Genomic DNA, 10,586 nt, shown 5'->3' with positions numbered 1-10,586 from the left:
CAGCCCCAGTGACAGCTTTTGTACCTTTTTTTCTGAGAGTGTAGTCCTGGTCCACTTAGCGTTCACATTGGCATTTTAACACTGAACCTAAAGGCAGAGGGATATGTTCACAACCTGATTGGTCAACTTTTATTACGAATGTTTCGCGTCCAAAACATTGCTGTATGCTGGGATAAATGTGCTTGTTGTATTGTGCGCATGAGTTCGGATGGCACTTATTCAAATGAACCGCACTAACAGAGCAAATGCACCAGGGTCCGTTTTAATCAAACCAAACGTGCCAAGTGTGAGCATACCAGCACTTGATAATTACAGAGATCCGCAAACTTTTGAATGGTGTGATTTTATTGCATCTAAAAAGAACTCCAACATCAAGTTCATGTAATTTTGGGGAGGGTGAGGAGGAGGCAGCGTGTGCTGCCATGTGCCGTCTGCTTCAGCCCGCACAAGCCCAGCACCTGTTTCCACCCCAGGGACTTCACTGGGACAGCTGGTACAGAGTGTGGACAGAGTGTCAGTGTGTGCGAGTTGGGGGCAGATGGGCTGAGGCTGAGCAGGATGGGAGAATGGCAGTTTCAGGTCCATGGCCAGAGTAAAAGATAGCTGTGGACAAAAGGCAGAGTGGATGGCCGAATGAGTAATGACCGCAGACAATCCGATGGATCACAATGGTATTGTGCAGGACTCCACACTAGGTATATATGGGAAGCAGTTCGGATTTGAGGGGGAGTGGGAGGATCAGCTGGACTTTACACAATGGTGTGAATAGGAGGGGGCAAAGGATTATGGGGCTTTTGTGTAACCACAATAAAACTTAATAACACTGATGGAAACCTAAAAGTGATTGTGTGCTTTACTGCAAACGATTAGAGCAGTGTGTGTGTGTGTGTATGATTGACATCAATAGATATATTTATATATCAATTAGTAGAAAATTGAGTTTAAAATATATCAAGGAAATGTGTACCTGTGAAAATGTGAAAAATACTGATATACAGGTTTTAATTATAAAAATTCTGCATGGGTAAACAGGGCGCCACCCAATACTTATAACAGACTGTATTCATCAGTTGCACCAAACTAAATCTGGGGCAGCATCAGTTTTGTCTGAGCTGCCCCCCACCCACACCCCCATATCATTCTCCTCTGACCCGATAATAAAACCCTTCAGACACACTCCTCCATATACTCTGCCCACCTAATCTGTAATCCCAAATACCATACTGTATATTTTTTTATTTCCACAGATAAAGACTAAGCTTTCTGCTGTCTGACTTTGCATCAACTAGCAATATAACCCAATGGTAGCCTGATGTTAATCAGTTAATTTTATTTTTTATTTTTTCTTTCTTTCATTGCAACACTGTTAATTAGTGACAGCATAACTCATATCTTCCATTTACAGTGATATGTGATATTTGCTTAATGTGATTAATTAAAAGCACTGAATTTGTTACATACTTTGCAAACTTATATATAACAAATAAAGATATTAAGAGCTAGAAACTCTAAGGACTAAAACTCCATTTATGTAAGTCATCCTGTTGCATAAGATGTTGACGAAGAGCTAACTATAAAAAATAGCGATATGTCTCCACCTAGTGGCCAATTAAAACATTGCAATATTTTCTAATGTTATACTGTCTATTAAATATTTTAATATATATATATATATATATATATATATATATATACATTTACTTTTTCAACAATAAAATAAGCATAATATTTTAATTCCCTGAATGAGAATCGTGTCATTAAAATTCTTGATTTTTTTTTATGAATAGTTATTTAAATATATATAGTTTTTATAATGTAAATATTTAATTTACATACTGATCAAAAGTCTGGAGTGAGTAACCTACATCTTTTTTTTTTTTTTTTTAAAGAAATCAGTACTTTCATTCAGCAAGAATGCATTCTTTTTTATCAAAGAATTTTAACAGTTTTCACAAAAATATTAATATTAACTGTTTTGAACATTGATGATAATAACAAAGCACCAAATCAGAATATTAGAATAATTTCTGAATAATAATAATAAAAATAATAATAATAAAAAAAAATCAGCTTTGGCATCACAGGAATAAATAAAAATTTTAAATAGATTTAAGAAAAATGTATAATAAATTTATTATAATGTCTTACAAAGTATTATATTTTTTTTACTGATTTTTTTTATTATTAAATAAATGCAGCCTTGGTGAGCATAAAAGACTTCCTGCAAAAACATTTTTAAAATGCTAACAAAATTGATAAAATGATCAATATGAATTTTGTATCACACTACACATAGGCCTGCATAAGTAAATATGACTGGCTTATAACTGTGATCATCTCATAAACCTACTAAACTGCATTCTTCATACATTAAACAGATATGAACCTATTAAATAAGCTTTCACAATCAACGAAACGAAACGAGCTGTTTGTGTGAGAAAACAAACTGTATTTAGCCTATATCGTTTTTACCTCTTGTTACACTCTAAAAAATGGTGCTAAATAGCACTAAAAGTGGTTCATTGACTTGGGGAACCACTTTAAGTGCCATAGCACTAATCTTTTCATATGGTGCTATGTAGAACCATAAGAGGTGCCATAGAGCATGTTAACCACCCCAGAGAACCGCTGAAGAACCAAACAGGGCTTAGTGGTGCTATATAGCACCATGACCACCGCAAAGAACCCCTGAAGAACCTTTTTTTTTTAGAGTGTACGACAGCCAACAAGACAGGCGCGGGCGCTTTGTGGCTGTCGTAACAAGAGGTAAAAACTTTATAAATACTGTTCGTTTTCTCACACAAACCGGTCGTTTCGTGTCTTATGCCATCAATGTATAATTACATTTACGAGTCATTAAATGATGTTTATTTTGGACTTCTCTGTGCATGCTCTTTGAGGTGGTGACCATAGACCTCCATTATATGACTGATAGACGCGAACGGTTTGACCTAAAAATATCAAAATTGAAACTACTGCGGAAACAAAGACACCTACATCTTGGATGCCTTTGAGGTAAGCTAAAACGTACCAAAAAATAATTTCAAAGTGATCTATCGCTTTAATAGGAGGAAAATGTACCCTATAGATACCCGTGATCTAGGCCTACTTTCACACAGTGTTTCTAAAGCTCAAGTGCTGAACCGCATTTAATTCATGAGCCAGCATGTCTCTCTCTAGGGACATTTTAAACTTAACACCACTATTCAGATGTTAATTGTCAATGATCATGCCTATCCATCTCCAGTACAGGCCCTTTCACACTGTAATATCCCAGGAGGAGTTCGGAAGGATAGGAATCGTGTTAATGCGTGCATCAGCTTACGCTTTATGGTAAATGAGCACATGATGTGCGTTTACCTTCAGGCAAGACAAGACAAGTGACTTATGGGCGTCAATGACATTTAACATCGCTGAGCCATCGAAAAACACCAAACACTGTGATGCAATAACACACACACATAGGCCTACATATATGCAAAATTACCCAACTAACCTAATCATTGTGAAATTACTTTGAGTGCAATCATCCCCACCTCATCCCCCTATCGCCTCATGCTAGGAGCCACAGTTTCCATATGCATGAAATTGCCAATGTTAAAGTGGGTTATGAAATGGGGGTAATGCTGTGGATAATTCCACTGCACACCCAGTAATGCTTTTTTTTCCATTAAATTAGGGCCTGTCTCCTTACTGAAGTGGCTGTGCCTTACAGCAAGACGCTTGTAAATTGCCATTTACGGATAATTAAGCATTCCTCGTGAACATTAAAACATGCTTATTTTGGAGGGGCAGTGGCTGGGGACGTCTCCTCGTGTGGTGACTAATGTCTCTGTGGTGTGAACGGCAGAGCTTCTTCATGGCTCATAGTTGCCCGAGGGCTGTAATAACAATTTTTTTCCCGCCTAAAACAACACTGATTGTGTAATTGTGTGTACTGCGTTTGACTATTCGATTATTGGTAAAGGCATGCCTGTCACCGCAGGATTTGGATTTGACTCTAAACGGCACGGCAAAAATCATTTTGCTTTGAGATAAATTCCACTTTAAGTTATGGAAACAACACGTTTCTAAATGGTAATGTCGGTGCAAAAAAAAAAAAACCATTATAGATATAGTGTTAAACAATCCCTTAAGCCATCACTACACTTTTACCCTCTCGTTTTATATCTTTCATAAGCTTTTTTTCTGCCTCACTGGCTTGGAGAGATACAGCAGTGCATCAATAATCATTATTTTCACACACACACAAAAAAAATTGATATGTAAATTGGTCAGCCACAATAAGACATTATAGCAGTTGATTACTATACAAAAGAGCCACGAATGCATTGTTCCCCTAATCTGATTGATTTCGAAAGCTTCAGGCAATGCAATAAAAAATACTATTGCAATAAAAAGACCGATACTATTTTATGGTTTAATAAACACAATGGGTGTAAATTGCTTTGCTTTCGTCCAATTGCATATTGAAATGGAGTTTGTTGTCTCTAAAGTATACCAGACTAATGATATCTTGCTCTGCTGGTATAGTGACGGGTTTAATCTAGTCTCTGAATCAATAATATCTTCTCTTTGGTTAACTGAGGAGTTATTTACAGAGCGAGTAGTTTTGAAAATATAGATTTTCTAAGCTTATTTAATATTTACATCCACTTTCTTCTTTTAATGCTGCCCGAGGAGTACATTAATTGACTTTTTATGAGCGCATATGTTCCTCTTCCCCGCTGACCTTTCGATGCTCTGCCCACCACTGTTGTCTTCTTTACGCTGCTTTATGGGCGGTTTGCTGTTGCCTTCATCTCCCTCCTCTGGCAGGGTAGCAGTCAGTGGTATTTCCTGACATGATATGTGCCTGCGAGCGTGTAGTTACACGAGAGCCTGTGTGTGTGAGAGCATGTGTGTTTGCATGTAGGCTGGGTCAGAGGTTGAACTACGGTGCCTGGAGGAAAGCAGCTCGAGGTTGAGAGCACTTTAACTGGTTATTGCAAATCTACTGTTTATTTTAGCAGGAGACCTGTAAAACTCGGCTGGTTTGGACAATGATGTATGTGGATTTAGCGATGTGGCGTTAGATTTTGCGACAGGGGGAGAAGTTGAGGAGGAGAAATGGATTTTTTCTCCTTATTCTTTCATTCTCCACTTCTAAGTGGTTTCCTGTTTGTTAGATTTTGCATGAACGTTAGAACGAGCTTGTTCTGTCTCATTACACACAGACTGCATAGCTGTGATGGCTGTATGCTCTCGGTTCCATATGTAAACCATTTTCCCCCTTCCCAAAAGCCTGGCCTCATTAGCGCAGCCTTTATGACACGGCTCTACCTAAATGCCACAGATTTTTCCATTCCCGTGCTCAGCCCAAATACACACTGGTAAACCAAAAACTCACAATGCTTAGCAAGACAGAGACAAGAAATTCAAACACACATTGTGTTTGAGCAACATGAACAGTCAATATCGCTTCACAATGTCAGTGTATACATATTTGTAATTCATATTATATATATTTTTGTAGTCTATATTATATAAATAAACAATTAAAAATGAGAAAAATATTAACAGTATATATATATATGCACACACATTGCCGTTCAAAAGTTTGGTGTCTGTAAGATTTATAGATCTCTTATGTCCATTAAAGCTGCATTTATTTGATAAAAAAACAACAACAACAACAAAAAACAGTCATATTGTGAAATATTAAGATTTAAAATATAATTGTTTTCGATTTGAATATATAATAAATTTTAATTTATTCCTGTTATAGCTGAATTTTCAGCATCATTACTCCAGTGTTCAGTGTGTCACATAATCCTTCAGAAATCTTTCTAACAACCTGATTTGAAACATTTCTTATTACAACCATGGTAAAAAAAAGTTGCTTCATTTTTTTTTGTGGGAACCAACACTTTTGCGATATTGATGAATGCAAATTTCAAAAGAACAGCATTTATTTGAAATATAAATCTTTTGTAACATTATAAATGTCTTTACTGTCACTCCCGGTCTATTTAATGTATTAATTCCTTTATTCCTTTTATTCCTAATGTATGAATAAAAGTATTAATTCCTTTAAAAATAGTGGAATGCACCCAATGGTTCTGCATTAAATGCAAAGAGGACTACATGAACTGTGCTAAACCACCAGAAGATGGGGATAAAATCTCCTTTTAAAGCAGGATCGATGAATACAATTTCTACAAATGTGCCTTCAAAAGAGGGAGCTATGGTACTCTGGTAACATGTGTCAGTAACGAAACGTCCCCAATACGTTTGCCACTGACTTATGACAAACACAAGACAGAGTGCCACCTCAGCACACTTCGCTGTTCTGATTTTCTAGATCTCTTTTTATCTTTAAAATCAAAAATCACTTGTGTCCTAGATTAACACATACACTTAATGTACATATGCATCCCTTTTAAAACTGTATGATAGTTCAAAAACCCACAAATTAGCAATTGAGACCCAACAAAGGAACGAGTGAGAGAAAAATATAAATCTCTTTGCAAACTATGTGAGGGCAAGTTCCACTAGTATCTTTTGAACAAGGAGATGGCATTTCAGCGCTTGTTTTTCCTCTCTGAGAGTAAGACTTGAACTCAATGTAGACCATTTTGAGAGACTTATCCGCTTTCTTCCTCCAACCGCCCTTGAACTCCACACATATGTTTCTGATAGACCTTAGCACTCCACAGCACTCCTACTCAGCCGCTCATTCAGAAAGAAATGGGAGGAGAGGGAAAGAAAGAGAGAGGGAGAGGAAAGAGGGGAGGTGAAAAAAGTTTCCACTGAAACACTAAACAGTTTATTTTCTCTCTGCCGTTCTCTGGGGCATGCTTTAAAGACTGCTCAATCACACGCTGATGTGCTCTCTCGGTCACACCGAGAAACAAACCAATGATTTAACTCTCCTCAAGGTCTCTCCATTCACATTTTGTTCCTCTCCTCCATCTTATTTTCAATTTTGCAGCTGAGCTCGGGAACAGTCAGCAGTGAAAATTACTATTAATTTAAATGACAGCAGCACATTTTATACATGCATTTATGCATTGTACCACAGAAGAACTGTCAATAAATGTGGATACATTTAAAGTTCAAAAGCTTAAAACTAATTTGTGTACACCGAGTACAGATATATAGTATACAGTTTTGTTAACATTTATTAATTTATATTAACTTTTCAAACTTTTCACTGGCAAGTATATTTATAATAAAACTTGAAAGTACATGCAGCTAGTCAGAGAAGCTGAATGCTTTCACACATGTGCCAGAAGCTGCAGCACTGGCCTGCTTACACCACACACGCCAACAGCTCTTGTATCTTATACACCAAGTAATTCTTCATGCTTAATTTCCCTTTATCGTCTATAAATCACTGCAAGACCTGTGCAGACAGATAGGGAAGTGTAAACACCTGTTGTGGTGTATGTCAGAATTCAAACAGGCAGGAGAGGTGCACGTGTGTGAGCCGGGGAAGGTAGGGCATGATAGGTTAAAAGGGGGGTGTGGGCGGCAGATGGGTCAAATTAAGACCAGCCGAGACATCTTTGCTAGCAGGCTCAGCTGGAATAACTCTCTCTAAAAAGTTACTCTTTCTATCATGAGTGTGAGCAGATTTGCCTGCATGTCCCAAAAGCCAGGAGGGCAAATCCTGTCGACCTTGTTCAACTCCTTAACGCTGCGGCTCAGGAGCCATGCTGATTTTACTGACATCTATGGAGGAAGAAATACAATGACTTAGCCTTGACTATCAGCACTTCAGTTGATCACTCAGTTGATGGAGGTATATGTGCCTCCCTCCTGAATAATACATCAATAATGTCACTGGAGTTCTGTAAGTTTCAATAGCTTGTCTCTTATGGCTCAGATTACGGTAAACATTATTTTGGTCTAAAAAGAAGTTTGAATAAGGGCTTTTATGCAATTTCATGACAATTGGCTGGCTTTCACTAATGTTCACGTCCTGGTTATGCAATAACATTTTGTGATCATCCCGCAGATTCATTTTGGCATTGATAATGTTGACATTAACGCATAAATCCAAGTCTGAGGACGTTTAGCTACAATGTAAAGATCGTTATTACAGTTATGACATGGCGTTAACGCAGCATAAGCACAAATATATATATAATAGTGATAGAATATTAGATTGATTGATGTGGGTGCATTTAGCTCAATTTAGACAACCATTGACAAACTATTGACAAATTTATCACAGAAATCAAAATAATTAAACCAACAGTTTGTTATACAGAGGTAATATTGTGAGCTATGGCAATCTACTACATTTGGTATAGAGGCAGTTTTGAAGAGACTTTTAACAGACCGATTTACGTACCTATCTGTTAAACACATATCACCTACATATGTAGAAAGATGTCACAGATTTCAGGACAGAAGTTTTATTATTATTATTATTATTATTAAAAGAAAACACTACTAGTTCCTCATGAAATTTATTTAAAAGTATATTTTTTCCCATTTTCATTATAATTTCCACCATAAAAATACCAGTAACAGGCTACAACACGGGGAAAGCAGACCGCTTCATGTTTCACTTGAGGAGCATAAATGTTTTCATAAATACGAGAGAACGCCTGTGACTAAAAAAAAAAAAAAAAAAAAAAAAAAACAGTGTTGTTTTATAAATATCTCTGTCAGATTAAATGAGAGAGATAGTAAGGACATGTTGACGCTGCTTGGTCATTCACTAGTCCCACTGCTCAATGATCCAAAACATAATAAATCTAACATTTCAAATATGCTAAATGCAAAGCTGTTTATGTCATTGTGTATTAGTATGTGTGTGTGTTTGTGGGTGTGTATGTCTATGTTATGGCCCGCAGGCTGGTTTAGCTGACCTCAGTGAAAGCGAGCCTCATGACAGAAGGTCTGGCATTGTCTCTGTGCCCAGGCTGCTGTGGAGCCAGCCGGTCTGCCGGCCGCCAGCTTTGCTTGCTTATAACTGCTGAGAACATCCGATCCCCTTGGGGAGGCCAGAGAGAGAGAGAGAGAGCAAGAGAAGGACTCTATAGCACTCTACATTCTTTCTTCAGCCATTATCTCTTCTGTTTAGAAAAGCAACATACATTATCCATGCACAGTGACAGCCATTTATGTGTTTATGTGTGTAATTATTTAAATAGATGAGGAGAGAAAATCTCTATTATTAAAAAAATTATAGAGAAATATAAAAATGTTTACCCTTTGTCGTTACCTACACTTACACACAAGGCACACAAGACTATATACCGATAGTCAAACCAAAAATTATTCAGACACTGCACACCATATATCATTTTTGATATTTTTTTTTAGTAGGTTTAGGACACTATAGTTCATTCATGTAAGTTAGGATAGAAAGGTGTCTGAAAAAAATTTGGTTTGACTATATATCTATATATATATATATATATATATATATATATATGATAATAGATCCTAATTAACCCGCTCCAAATGGGATTCGAACCATGGTCTCCGGCATGGGAGGGGGGCACTCTGACAAGGAGGCTAAAGACTGCAGCCTCTAGAGTGCCTTTTGAGATCAGGGTACTGAGGGGAGTGAGGTTTACATGCGCAGCTCTTACTGGCCTATGGCAGTTACACTCACCCACCCTAAACCTCAGATCCGGATCCGGGTCACGGCACCAAATGTAACCAGTTCTTTTAAACCTGCTCCAATCAGGATTCGAACCTTTATATCCATCGTGGGAGGCGGGGGGTCTTACAAGGAGCCTGAAGACTACTCGCTATAGAGCCCCTCTTGAGATCAGGGGAGTGAGGTTTACTCGCACAGCTCTAACTGGCCTATGACAGTTACACATGCTTAAAGCTGCCAGTAAGACTCGGGTAGCTGTTATTTGACAGTAAATTTGACAGTGTTAGGGGGCACCCTTGTGGCCTGACAGGAAAGGAACACTCTCAGAAAAAAAGATACGAAATCTGTCACTGGGGCGGTACCTTTTCAAAAGGTACACTTTTGTACCTAAAGGGTGCATATTGGTACCTTCATGGTACATATTTGTACAATTATGGTACCAATATGCACCCTTAAGGTACTAAAGTGTACCTTTTTGAAAAGGTACCGCCGCAGTGACAGCTTTTTATACCTTTTTTTCTGACAGTTAAGAATGTATTGTAATTCAGTTGTAGTATCATGAAACCCACCCTAAAAAAGGTAACTGTTAATTTGCATAGTTTATTGTTAAAATGTTTTTCATGTGGATAACATTCTAATTTAACATGTTCAAATTGGTTGAAGAGAGTCTCTCAATCAACCCAGCATAAAAAAATATCAGCTCAACCAATGGCGTGAGTTTGAGGAGGAGCAATCTTGTATGTCTGACCAATGCAAGATATCATGCCTTTTCAGGACACCTGAATTTTCTTTTCTTGAGCGATTTCTCTTTCAGACAGTAGTGCCACGGAAATTACACATTACATTATATTGTCAGTGTGAATCTCATCTTTAGTTGGAGGGCTCTCTACAAGAGCCTTGTTCAGTTACGCTAAATCATCTATCACAGGACAGCCGAGTAGCCCCACACTCTGACAGAAACCAATGAGCCCTAATCGTGACC

General features: G+C 37.6%; 1 long non-coding RNA gene across 2 annotated transcripts in view; it reads right to left on the bottom strand.

The window, feature by feature from the left end:
- Nucleotides 1-220: 220 nt before the first annotated feature.
- Nucleotides 221-10,586, bottom strand: part of LOC120487811 (uncharacterized) — a 28,947-nt gene continuing 18,581 nt past the window's right edge. Inside the window, exon 3 of one of the 2 annotated variants that reach the window (XR_016145454.1) lies at nucleotides 221-603. This is a non-coding gene — a long non-coding RNA (uncharacterized LOC120487811). The remainder of the gene's footprint in view (nucleotides 604-10,586) is intronic. The other variant, XR_005624495.2, reaches the window with a different exon arrangement.

This window comes from Pimephales promelas, chromosome 10 (genome assembly GCF_988280905.1).
Source record: "Pimephales promelas chromosome 10, fPimPro1.hap1.1, whole genome shotgun sequence".
In the NCBI taxonomy this organism is placed as follows: Eukaryota; Metazoa; Chordata; class Actinopteri; order Cypriniformes; family Leuciscidae; genus Pimephales; species Pimephales promelas.
The sequence above is the reverse complement of the archived record's forward strand: the minus strand, read 5'-3'. Positions and strand labels throughout refer to the sequence as shown.